The sequence below is a fragment of the Canis lupus genome, chromosome 4, assembly GCF_048164855.1.
Source record: "Canis lupus baileyi chromosome 4, mCanLup2.hap1, whole genome shotgun sequence".
In the NCBI taxonomy this organism is placed as follows: Eukaryota; Metazoa; Chordata; class Mammalia; order Carnivora; family Canidae; genus Canis; species Canis lupus.
The window spans coordinates 85,862,137-85,873,207 of NC_132841.1; the positions used below are offsets into that span (position 1 = coordinate 85,862,137).

Genomic DNA, 11,071 nt, shown 5'->3' on the forward strand with positions numbered 1-11,071 from the left:
TTAAGCAGATGGCTGTTTCCTTGACCTTTAAAATCTTTGTTTTTCTTTTCATAATTACCTGTGGTTTATAATGGATCAAATTCTCCATTTTCTATAACTAGCTTTTATATTTCCATCGTGTGTGCTCTAAAATATTACTTAAACAAGGAGAAAGAGCACACGTATTTACAAGTAGATTCCAATAAAATGTATTTTCTATTGGGTGGGGAATTTTAGAGTGGAATATTTTTTCTGAATTAAAAAAAATATATATCCATTCCCGAGCACAGTGTGTAGATGGGACCCTTTTCCTCATTGCATTTCCTCAAACAAAAATGTATACCTCACATAGATGTGATATTGGAGGGAGGATAAGAGAGGCCATAGTGGGAATAAATCCATTTTCCAGAATGAAGACAGAGGACTTTTTGTAAAGGATCTATGACTTGATCTGGTTACAGAGAATTGTTTTTGAACGCTTATCTAGGCCGTGTGTCCCGGAGAGCTAACACTTTGTGAACACCTGTGTTTGCTCAGAGCCCATTGTGCAATGCTCAGTGACCATGTCAAGTGAAGTCCCAGAAATCTACACTGGCATTTCATGTTAATTAGGTATCCCTTGCCTATGTGTTGATGAAAGTGTTTGAAATTTCTCTCTAGAGGGTTAACTTTTGCAGATAATTGGGTGATATTGAAGCAAGGCAAAATGTGACAGCCACACTATGACTTTGTGGGATTTGGGAGATTTTCTGTCGTTAAGAATCTAAACTGATAAAATGTCTCCCACGGCATTGTCGAAACGGTCCATTTCACAGTTTGAGACTTTGAGAATTATAAGGTCTACATGAGTCACTTGGCAGCTTTGAAAGGACACTGTGGATAGGATCTACCTCGCTCAAGTCCGTGGGGAATATTGCAAAGTACACCTGCTAGAACACTGGAAAGACACCTGGTGGAGTGAACCTCGGTCCCATGTCACCCCCTTTGACTCTTCGTTGTGCAATTCCGGGCCAGACTCCCTCTTTACCCATCTGTGTTCTGCACCTCGCCATCCCCTCGTGCTAGTGCTCACATCATCTGTTCCTGGTCTGTTCTGTGGTGGAGACTGGTCCCTACTCACCTTCCCAATTCATACACACCTCCTCTGCTCTGAAACCTGACTCATGGACCCAATATCCACGGCCTTTCCTTTCAGGTAACATCCCAAATGTGGCCGACTCTTTGCCTGTTTCTCGGGTAACATGATACAATTATTTACTCAAAATTTGATAAGCCAAAAACAGTTGGTTTTATGATTTTTACATTTTGCAAGATACCAAATGATCCCTTTCAAAACTTTAGTGGCCTTATATTTAACAAAACATAAACTTATCACCATTTATTTACCTGGGTGGGGGTGCTTCTGTATGAATCTGGTTAGAAATGGACATTCTGGGGTAAACATACAGCTAAAAATTTTGACTCCACCTCATAACCTGTTCTCACATTATTTCTCATTTGTATGGTAGCACCATATTTTTAGTTCTGATCAAAATCACAGGTTTTTGTTTCCTTCTCCCTTCTCATATGCAAATGACCAGAAATCTCTTTTCTCAATGTCTGACAGCATCTGACCCCGTATCACTACCTCTACTATTATTATGTTGGCTCAAGCCACTGGGTCATACTGGGACTGTGGCAATAGCCTTCTATGAGGCCTTCCCGATTTCTTCCTTGGTCCATCTGCAGTTCCAAATTCTCTATAGAACAGCCGTATCAATTTACTGAAATTGAGAGTTCTTTGCAGCAAAAGCACCAAGGTTCCCCTTTAAAATTAGAATGAATTTGAAATGTCTTACCATAACCAGCCTATGAAATCACCTAGGATAGATATAATCTCTCCTTCCTCAAGAGCCTTGCCAACCAGCCCTGAGCCTCACTCATGACACCCATCCATACTAGTTGTCCTTCAGTGCTTAACACGGCAGGAAAGCTTGCACCTCTGAGTCACAGGCATTACCCATTTTTCTAGCGTGCAACACTTAGTCTCTGTATCTTTTCACAGTTGCTTCTCATCACGTATTTTCTTAAATGTTCCCCTTCCTAAACTCGGTTTTATTTATGTCCCAGGATTTTCCACAATGTGAAGTTCACTTATTTATCTCTTTGTTTACTTGGGTGTTTTGTGTTTTATGTCTTCTGCTACCGAAGGAAAGTTCACTGAGGTCAGTGACTAACTTTGTCTCAACTTTAGCACCTTATCTCCAGCATCCAAATTAGTATCTCACAGAAAACAAGTGCGTAAGAAATATTTATTTAATAAATAGGCAGCTAGACTTTCATTTCTGTTTATTTATAAGCTATGATTCTATTTCCTTTTCCAGATAACTGTCTTAAGTTAACTTGAATTTCTAGTTGGTTTTGGTCATTTTCTAAATTATTGTATTCACATTGAATCAAAATTCTGTTATTCTAAAATGATGGTTGTACTAATATTTTGATGTATGTATTTATGAGAAGTTTGATTTTTTATCTCATCACTCAAACATTTTTTTGTTTTTTTAAGAATGTTTTTTAAATAGGGATCCTTGGGTGGCGCAGCGGTTTGGCGCCTGCCTTTGGCCCAGGGCGCGATCCTGGAGACCTGGGATCGAATCCCACATCGGGCTCCCGGTGCATGGAGCCTGCTTCTCCCTCTGCCTGTGTCTCTGCCTCTCTCTCTCTCTGTGAGACTATCATAAATAAATAAAAATTTATTAAAAAAAAGAATGTTTTTTAAATAATAAAATAAATTTATTTTTTATTGGTGTACATACAGAATAACACCTAGTGCTCATCCCATCAAGTGCCCCCCTCAGTGTACTCAAACATTTTTTAATAGTGCTATTATAAAAAAATTAATAGTTAGGTGATACTGTCTTCTAATTATGATCATTTTGTATATGAAGAAGAACATTCCAAGCACTTAATACACACCTAGATTTGCTGCGTTGTACACAATTATTCCTCTGTTTCACATGAATCTTATTATATGCAGTAAAGTCATGGAGAATGAGATCTATTTATACCAGAAGATTTCTTGTTAACTTAGCTTTTTGATTTTAGACATAGTAATAATACAATAAAAGCATGAGTTTTATAATATTTTCTAAGAAGTAAAAGTGGCTTTTTTCCTGCACAAAAAAAAGGAAAATGAAAAAAAAAATGTAAACTGATTTTGCATGTTTCAGGAAAGCCACCATTAAGCATTGGGAATTAAATGGCTTAGACAAATGTTGTCGACAAATACATACATACATACACATCAGGACAATGCTTTATTTGGATCTGAAAGACTAGAAGCCACTTCTATATTACCAGGTTCTACCCATGTTGAGCTCATGCAAATCTACTTAGCTTTTCATTGGTTGAATTTTAACAGCACAACTTGTAAACTTCTAGAGAGGATAAATCATGGGCATAATACATGTGACACTCTGCCTATAGCCAGTATTTAGTAAAGATCCAATTTATATAATCTATTATCACCAGTTCATTTTTGCTGTAGGCATCGTCAGTTATCAGACATATGCTATTGGTTGCGCAAAGGTCCCATTGGATTTTCATATACAAATGACCAGAAATCTCTTCTCAAATCCCCACAGCATTGACCCCATCTCACTGCCTCTACTGTTGTTAAGCTGGCTCAAGCCCCTATCTTATACCAGAACATGGCAAATGTTACCTTAAATAAATTTCAGATCGAAGGTGAGGCTCATGGAACCAATGGCAATCATCAATATACAGTCCGTACGGCACATGGACTTAAAAAACACTGGTCGGTGTGATAGCAACGAACAACGAAAGAAAACAAAGTGACAACCTACAGTAGTTCATTAAAACTACTGAAGTCAGAATCTGAAACCATGCAACAATACTGCTTCCGACAATTTCTCATTGTTATCCCTTTCCTGAAGCAAGTTAATGCAGTTCCTGGCACTCGATGTACAACTTGAGGACATAGGAAGCCAATTAACATAGGTCACAGTACTCCTTTGCTGTGACTTAAGTTGATACCACTCTCTGTGTTTTACTAAAGAGAGAAATTGATTGTCTTACCAGAATATCACAGAATCCACTTTATAAATGATATTGTGTTTCTAGGACCTGATAGGCAAAAAATATGAAGTACTCCAGCTACCTTCCTTGAGGATATGCGTGGTAGAAAATGGAAATATGCCCCTTCCCACAGTGAGTGGGCCGGCTACCAAGTTGGAAAGTGCTTTGTCAAGCCAAAGTAAAGAACCTGATGCTCCACTTTGTACTGACTCTCCTATCATAAAGAAAGAAGAACGATTATTTGAGGGCCTTACTGATTTTTAAGGGAATGTTTGCAATGTTTGGTTGTGCAGCTCTGACCTATTTAAGACTTTGAATAGGCCCTAGGGTAAGAAAGATTTATTGAACTGGTCTAGGGTGCAATTCAAAGAAATTTTTCACTTGGCCTTTATGACCAATTTGATCCAGCTCTACTCAAATCGTGTGTGGCAAAATGCCATGCAGTATGCAGTGTAGAGTCTGGGGTGAGCTGTGATAGGATATGCCCACGTCAAGTGCCTGTGTTTTTGGAGAAAAGCCATACCTTGTTTGGTAAAAAAAAACACCCTATTCTCATAAGAAACTGCTTCTGGCTTGTCCTTTGGCTCTAATAGATAATAAGCAACTGACCATCAGAACAAAAATTCTGCAGCAGCCTGGGTGGCTCAGCAGTTCAGCGCCGCCTTCAGCCCAGGGTGTGATTCTGGGGTCCCGGGAATGAGTCCCATGTCTGTCTCCCTGCATGGAGCCTGCTTCTCCCTCTGCCTGTGTCTCTGCCTCTCTCTCTGTGTCTCTCATGAATAAATAAATAAAATCTTTAAAAAGAAAGAAAAATTCATGCAACTGTAGCTGCCTATTGGGAGCTGGGCTTTAGCTAGGGTACAAAACCATGTGTTACGCACATCTAACAGGATTCTCTCATTTTGTAGTTGTCAGTCATCTCCACTTTAGCTGAGGGGACTCATGAGCAAAGTGCCATGGTACCAGGCATACAGATGTCAGAAACGATACTAAGGTCCCCAGGCTTCTTCGGACACCTCCTGTGGTGTTGAATGGTCTTCCAGTGTACCAGTCAGTGTCCAGTAAGGAAAACACAAAGTACTCTAGGTATTTAAAACAGACATGGATTAAACATGCCTGTGAGCCAAAATACTCAGTTGATGTCTATGGTTTGTGGACAGGAAACCTGAGAGGTAAACATGTATAGTTTAGGTATATTAAGTATATGCAGTAGATACAGGTACTATTGGCATCCATTTTGCTTCATCTTTTCTGCATTTTTTTCATTTGTGATTCAGTAAATACTTTTGAATATGTACAGAATATATTTCAGGATCTGTACTGAACTGTATAAATTCAGAAGTGAAAAAAGACAGACATAGATCCTGATTTAATGGAATTTTACCGCAGGCCTTCGTGTGGGTTGTATTAATGGTAGTAGTACTAGCAGTTGTTTTCATTGTCGTAAATTCAGAGTAGGTTTGAGGAGGTATTTCAGTTCCAGACATGGTGAAAATGCAGCACTTTGAGACATCAAAACGTAGAGTCCTGAGCCTCTTACAATGGAGCGTGGCAAAGCTGGACTGAAAACAGAGATATGAGGTTGTAGACTTCTCACTCATGTTTGATGGACTGATTTGGGACCAGAGCAACCAGGGAAACTACAGAATGACTTCCTCTGACTGAACGAGGGCAGTGGGAGGACTGAATCTTCCAGAACACTAACATCACATGAGAAGGAATCGTGGAAATGTCAGGACATAATCAGGGAGAAGGGTGTCCAACTCATCTTCTCAAAAAGCATATAAGAATTTTGTTTCAAAAAGCACATAAGAATTTCAACCTCTTGGAAAGTATTCCTGATCCATCATATACCAAAACTTTGATTTGACTCAATCTGTCCTAGAGTATAAAGATCACTAATGGGGAGATAGTGTAACATAATGATTAGAACATGGGTTCTAGAACTAGATTGCTAGCCTTCCCACTAACCCTGTGTTCTTGAGCAGGGCATTGGGCTCTTCGTACCAGCCTCCTCATCTGTGCCTTGAGAATGTTAGAATGTCTACATAGTAGTTTCTTTATAGCAGTTATATACTGTGCAGAACATGCAAAGGTCACTTTGATTCAGAGTAGATTCTCAGTATGTTAGTCATTAATTTTGCACTTTTACCTACAGGCATTGGCTATAAATATCCACCTTTATATTCATCTTCTCTAGAGTAGTGAGTTATTTATGGTACTTGTTCAATAAATCCTTGTGGAATTGGGTGATTTATAATTTTAAAGTTTATTTCACCATGACATTTGAGATTCATGGAACTAAACATTTGAAATAAGTCATCATGGAAAACTACTACTACTACTAGCGAAATTACCAAGAAAGTGGATTTACAGTAGATCACGATAAATCCAAAATAAACAAGAGCTCTATATCCCGTGTCATCACCTCTAGCTATGGATTTGATTTCCACACCAAACCGCCACAAACTTCTGTTGGTTCCTGAATTTGCTGACGCACCAAAGGCAGAGTTTCCTGAGAATATTTTCCCTCTAGTCCTGCTAGGTGCCTTACTCTACTTTGACCTTACAGGTTTTCAGGCTAGCCAACGGAATTTATATCTGTTCCATTTATGTCTGTTGCTTTGTCAAATTTAGGTTCTTTATGACTCTGAAGATCATGAGGTATACTAATTCTGTCAGAATATCTCTGATATAAAATCATCTCAGAAGAATTAACTCTGTTCATCAGGTTTGCTTCCTTGACTGCTGTGCTAAGAAACGTTTCTGAGACCACCGTAGTTCATTTCCAATACCCCAACATATATGGTAATACAGCTGTTACTGTTGGAGGCCTGAAGGCATCATCTCTTTACAAAGAAGCCAGTATTCTCCAAGTAAAATTTTAAGTCAATGTTGTGTTATATAATTATATAATTTTTGTTTCCTCTTTCATGTCCTTTGTCTACCCTTGTCCATTCAGATCAATGTCCAATGTCCTGTAGATGCTGTAGATGGGCTTCTATAGACTACATTACCCAGATACCTGTCTCTAGCTCCCAACTGGATTGGGACAATAGAAGGGAGTGCCAGGAGATTGTAGGGACAGAGAAGGACAGAGATGGAGAGAGAGAGAGAGAGAGAGAGAGAGAGAGAGAGAGAGAGAAAGAGAAAGAGAGAGAACACAAATGAGGGGGGCGAAGAGGGAACCTACTAGGTATTAGGTATTAAGGGAGACAATGGAGTATTGATTTCACATGATTGCACCCGTCAGACCATTATGTTCATGGTGACTGTGTTTGTCCATCTCCATCTATGGCCAGAGACTCCAGAGCATACCCTGCTCCCTCGGACCTACTGGTACTAATGGTTTCCTACTATCACTCTCCACAAGTACTTCGCCATTTCCTTGTTGGCCCATAATTCTGTAACTGGTCCCTTTAAAAACTGCCTTAAGTTAAAATTTTAGGTGTACTTAATACCTTTCTTTCTTCCAATAATCTGATTGCTACAAACACCAATTTATGTGTGTATCTATATATATATGAAGATATCTCTGGGACCCTGGGTGGCTCAGTGGTTGAGAATCTGCCTTCAGCTCAGGCCATGACCTGGGGTCCTGGGATTGAGTCCCGCTTCAGGCTCCCTGCATGGAGCCTGCTTCTCCCTCTGCCTATGTCTCTGCCTCTCTCTGTGTGTCTCTCACGAATAAGTAAATAAATAAATAATCTTTTAAAAAAAGATATCTCCGTTGAGAATCTTGATATCCTGAATTTAAGCAATATATTATGTGTCCTCTGAACATGTCTTTATATAGCATTACATTTTTGGAAAGGAAAACAGAACTATTATGTAAATTATATTTTACATAATATCCCATTTTTAGACAGTTTAATAGAGTTTGTTATTTGTATTTTACATAAGGTTTCATATGGTGTGGTGACATATTTTGATTACAAAATCACTTTTTTGGAATACCTAATCTGTAGATTTTAGAATCTATGCTAAAGAAATTTCCTACAAAAAAATATAGTCTATACGGATGCACTAAGTTAGGAAAAGAGAGTTAATATTTTCACAAAACTCAAGGGAAACAGGAAAAATAGAAGTGGATGAAGATAATAAAAGAAAAAAAATTAACTTCCACCAAGAAAAAAGATAGTTGAGTTGGCTTAGAATGACATCATATTTCACAGCTGTATCATTTCAAGGGAATATGAGATAGGTCATGGTGACTCCTTGCTACTCATTCAAATTCATATGACTTAAAACCAGGCTCATGCTTCTAATTGGTGTGGGATCAGCTTCTCTGCACAATTGCTGATTTATTTTTTCCTAAGATTTACTCTTGGGTTTTTCTACTTTTATACTTCTAATAGAAATAAGTAAGATGAAATTCACAGAACTTGTTTTATTAACCAAAAGTGGCATATTCCATTTACTGGGAACTGAAATTATCTTCTTCACAGTTACATACAATCTTTTTTTATCAATTCTACTATTAATTAAGTGTATGCTGGGGCACCTAGGTGGCTCAGTCAGTTAAGTGTGTGCCTTTGACTCAGGTCTTGATCCCAGGACCCTGGGATCTAGGCCCCCAGTGGGCTCCTTGCTGAGGGAGGGGGCATGCTTCCACCTCTCCTCCCTGGTCTCTTGCCCTCTCTCACTACCTGTGTCACTCCCTGTCTCTCTCAAATAAATAAATAAAATATTTTACAAAATTAATTGTAGGGACGCCGGGGTGGCTCAGCAGTTGAGCATCTGCTTTCCACTCAGGGAATGACCCTGGAGTCCTGGGATCGAGTCCCGTGTCAGGCTCCCTGCATGGAGCCTGCTTCTCCCTCTGCCTGTGTCTCTGCCTCTCTCTCTGTGTCTCTCATGAATAAATAAATAAGACAGCTTGGTAAATATTTTATTGAACTAACTTTAACCTCTGAAATAGACTAAAATAGATTAAGTTATTGTTAAAATCAGTAGTATGACATTGTATTACATGTAAACTCTGGGTCCTTTCTAGTATCCTCAGGAGTACCCTTTCAAACGGGATTTTTTTTTTTCTCAAAAATTTAAAAAGGAAGGGATATGTGAATTTCATCCTTCATTCAACTTCTTGAAATTTTAAGCTTATATAATTTTCTAGTTGACATCTCTTTAAGTAGATAGGAATAACCCTTTTAGTATAGCATAGAGTGAGAGAAATAATAGAAAAAAATTAACACAACATATCTGAAAATATTTACCCTGCAATTAGATCTTGACACAAATGCATGAGGAAAGAAGATGCCTAATTGTGCAATGTCAAAGATACTATGAGGATGTTCTAGCAACAGTATGTGAAACCTTAAATTAAGTTTAGAAAAAAAAAAAAAAAGTTTAGATTGTGTGTAGGATTGGAAACAAGTTTTAATACAGAGACTGGCTATAGAATAATATCCTTTACTTTGCAGAGATGTTTGAACTTAATAAATTTGATCCTACTTCCCTTACCTCTACCTATCATGCAGATATTGACTCGATTTTTTTGAAATTTTTAAAATTTATTCTTTTGTGAAAAGAGTAGAAATTAAATCATATTGGATGGTTAATGTTATTATGCAAGGAAATCATAATTTTTTATTGTATGGGTCTGATGAAATATTTTATCTCAAAGCAATTTAACATTAGATGATAGAACATAGCAAAACAAAAAATGATGCAATAAAAAATAGACTAAGAAAAATTCTCACAACAAAAATTTCTGGTAACATTTATTTGCATCAAAACATATTCACTTGTTATGAAAACCATATAATTAGCTTAAAAACATGTTTTCATACTTTTTAACAATTTTAAAACAATGTGTTTTTAAATTTTTGAGCTGCACAGCATGTAATTACATTTATTGAAGCCATTGTGTACTCTACAATTTATAGATGTGCAAGATTCTGGCATGAGAAAGCTCACTTTCTAGAAAACTATCTTGGTGTTTAAAAGAACCATCCATTGTATTCTTTTTAAGCTTTTCATGGTTTGCAAGTGGCTTTAAAATAGAAAGATTCCTAGCAATTAACTTTCTTGTACTCCAGAAACAAGCAATCTAGGAGTTAATTTATTCTAAATGACATGCTGGGCTTGTTCAGTGGAAATTACTACTGATATAATTTGCCATGTGTAATTATTTTATTAACATGGAATAATGAGGAAAGGCGGTGGCAAGCATTCTTTAAAAAACAATTTAAACAATACAGGCTTCTGTATTTAGTCTTGGTATTGAAAGAGCTAACCTTTTCAAGTACTTTAAAATCCCACCAAGGAAGAAAGAGAGAATGAGAGAGAGAGGGAGGGAGAGATTTCCACAAAGAGGAGGAGTCCCGATTTTGACCTGCTGTAGCCTGACTCAAAATAATACTTCAAGCCAGGAACAACATGAACATAAAATATTAAGAAAATATTACTTTGGCTCCTTCGTTTTTTTCTTTTTTTTTTCCTTCCAATTTTTTATTTAAATGCCAGTTAGTTAAGATGCAGTGTAAATTTAGTTTCACGTATAGCAGATAGTGATTCAACACTTACATACAACACCCACTGTCGGCTCCTTTCAATATCAAGTGATCACAGCAAATCCTCAAGTCTACCTGCTTCCTTACCGGTGAAGTCTTGACTCTTTCCAGAATTCTGGAGGGTTGAGCTTTCTTCCTGTGATCTCTCCCTACCCATATTTTATTTTGTGACTTCATCTTCTTCCTGTGAGTCTCTCCCAATGCATATTTTATTTGTGATTCACTCTTTCAGCATCATCAGTCTGATAAATATCCATATTAATATTTAAATCTCATCTACTGGATCCTCTCGTTCTTTTCATTTCTATTATTATCATTTTTAATTTCTGTCTTTGTAAGTATGTGATTGTCTTTGTTTTCATTTGGATTGGTTATCTGGGACTTAGAAGGAACACGCATTTGTGTCCAGTCTTTTCCTTTTTAATTCAAAGGCCAAAAATATCCTATAAAAATGGAAATTAAATTCTAGTTAAATAAAATTTAATTAAAATAATTGA

At 37.4% G+C, this 11,071-nt stretch overlaps 1 long non-coding RNA gene across 1 annotated transcript in view; it reads right to left on the reverse strand.

Moving 5' to 3' along the window:
* Positions 1-10,723, reverse strand: part of LOC140631640 (uncharacterized) — a 38,367-nt gene extending 27,644 nt beyond the window's left edge. The window contains exon 1 of the long non-coding RNA XR_012029172.1: positions 10,588-10,723. This is a non-coding gene — a long non-coding RNA (uncharacterized lncRNA). The remainder of the gene's footprint in view (positions 1-10,587) is intronic.
* Positions 10,724-11,071: the final 348 nt, after the last annotated feature.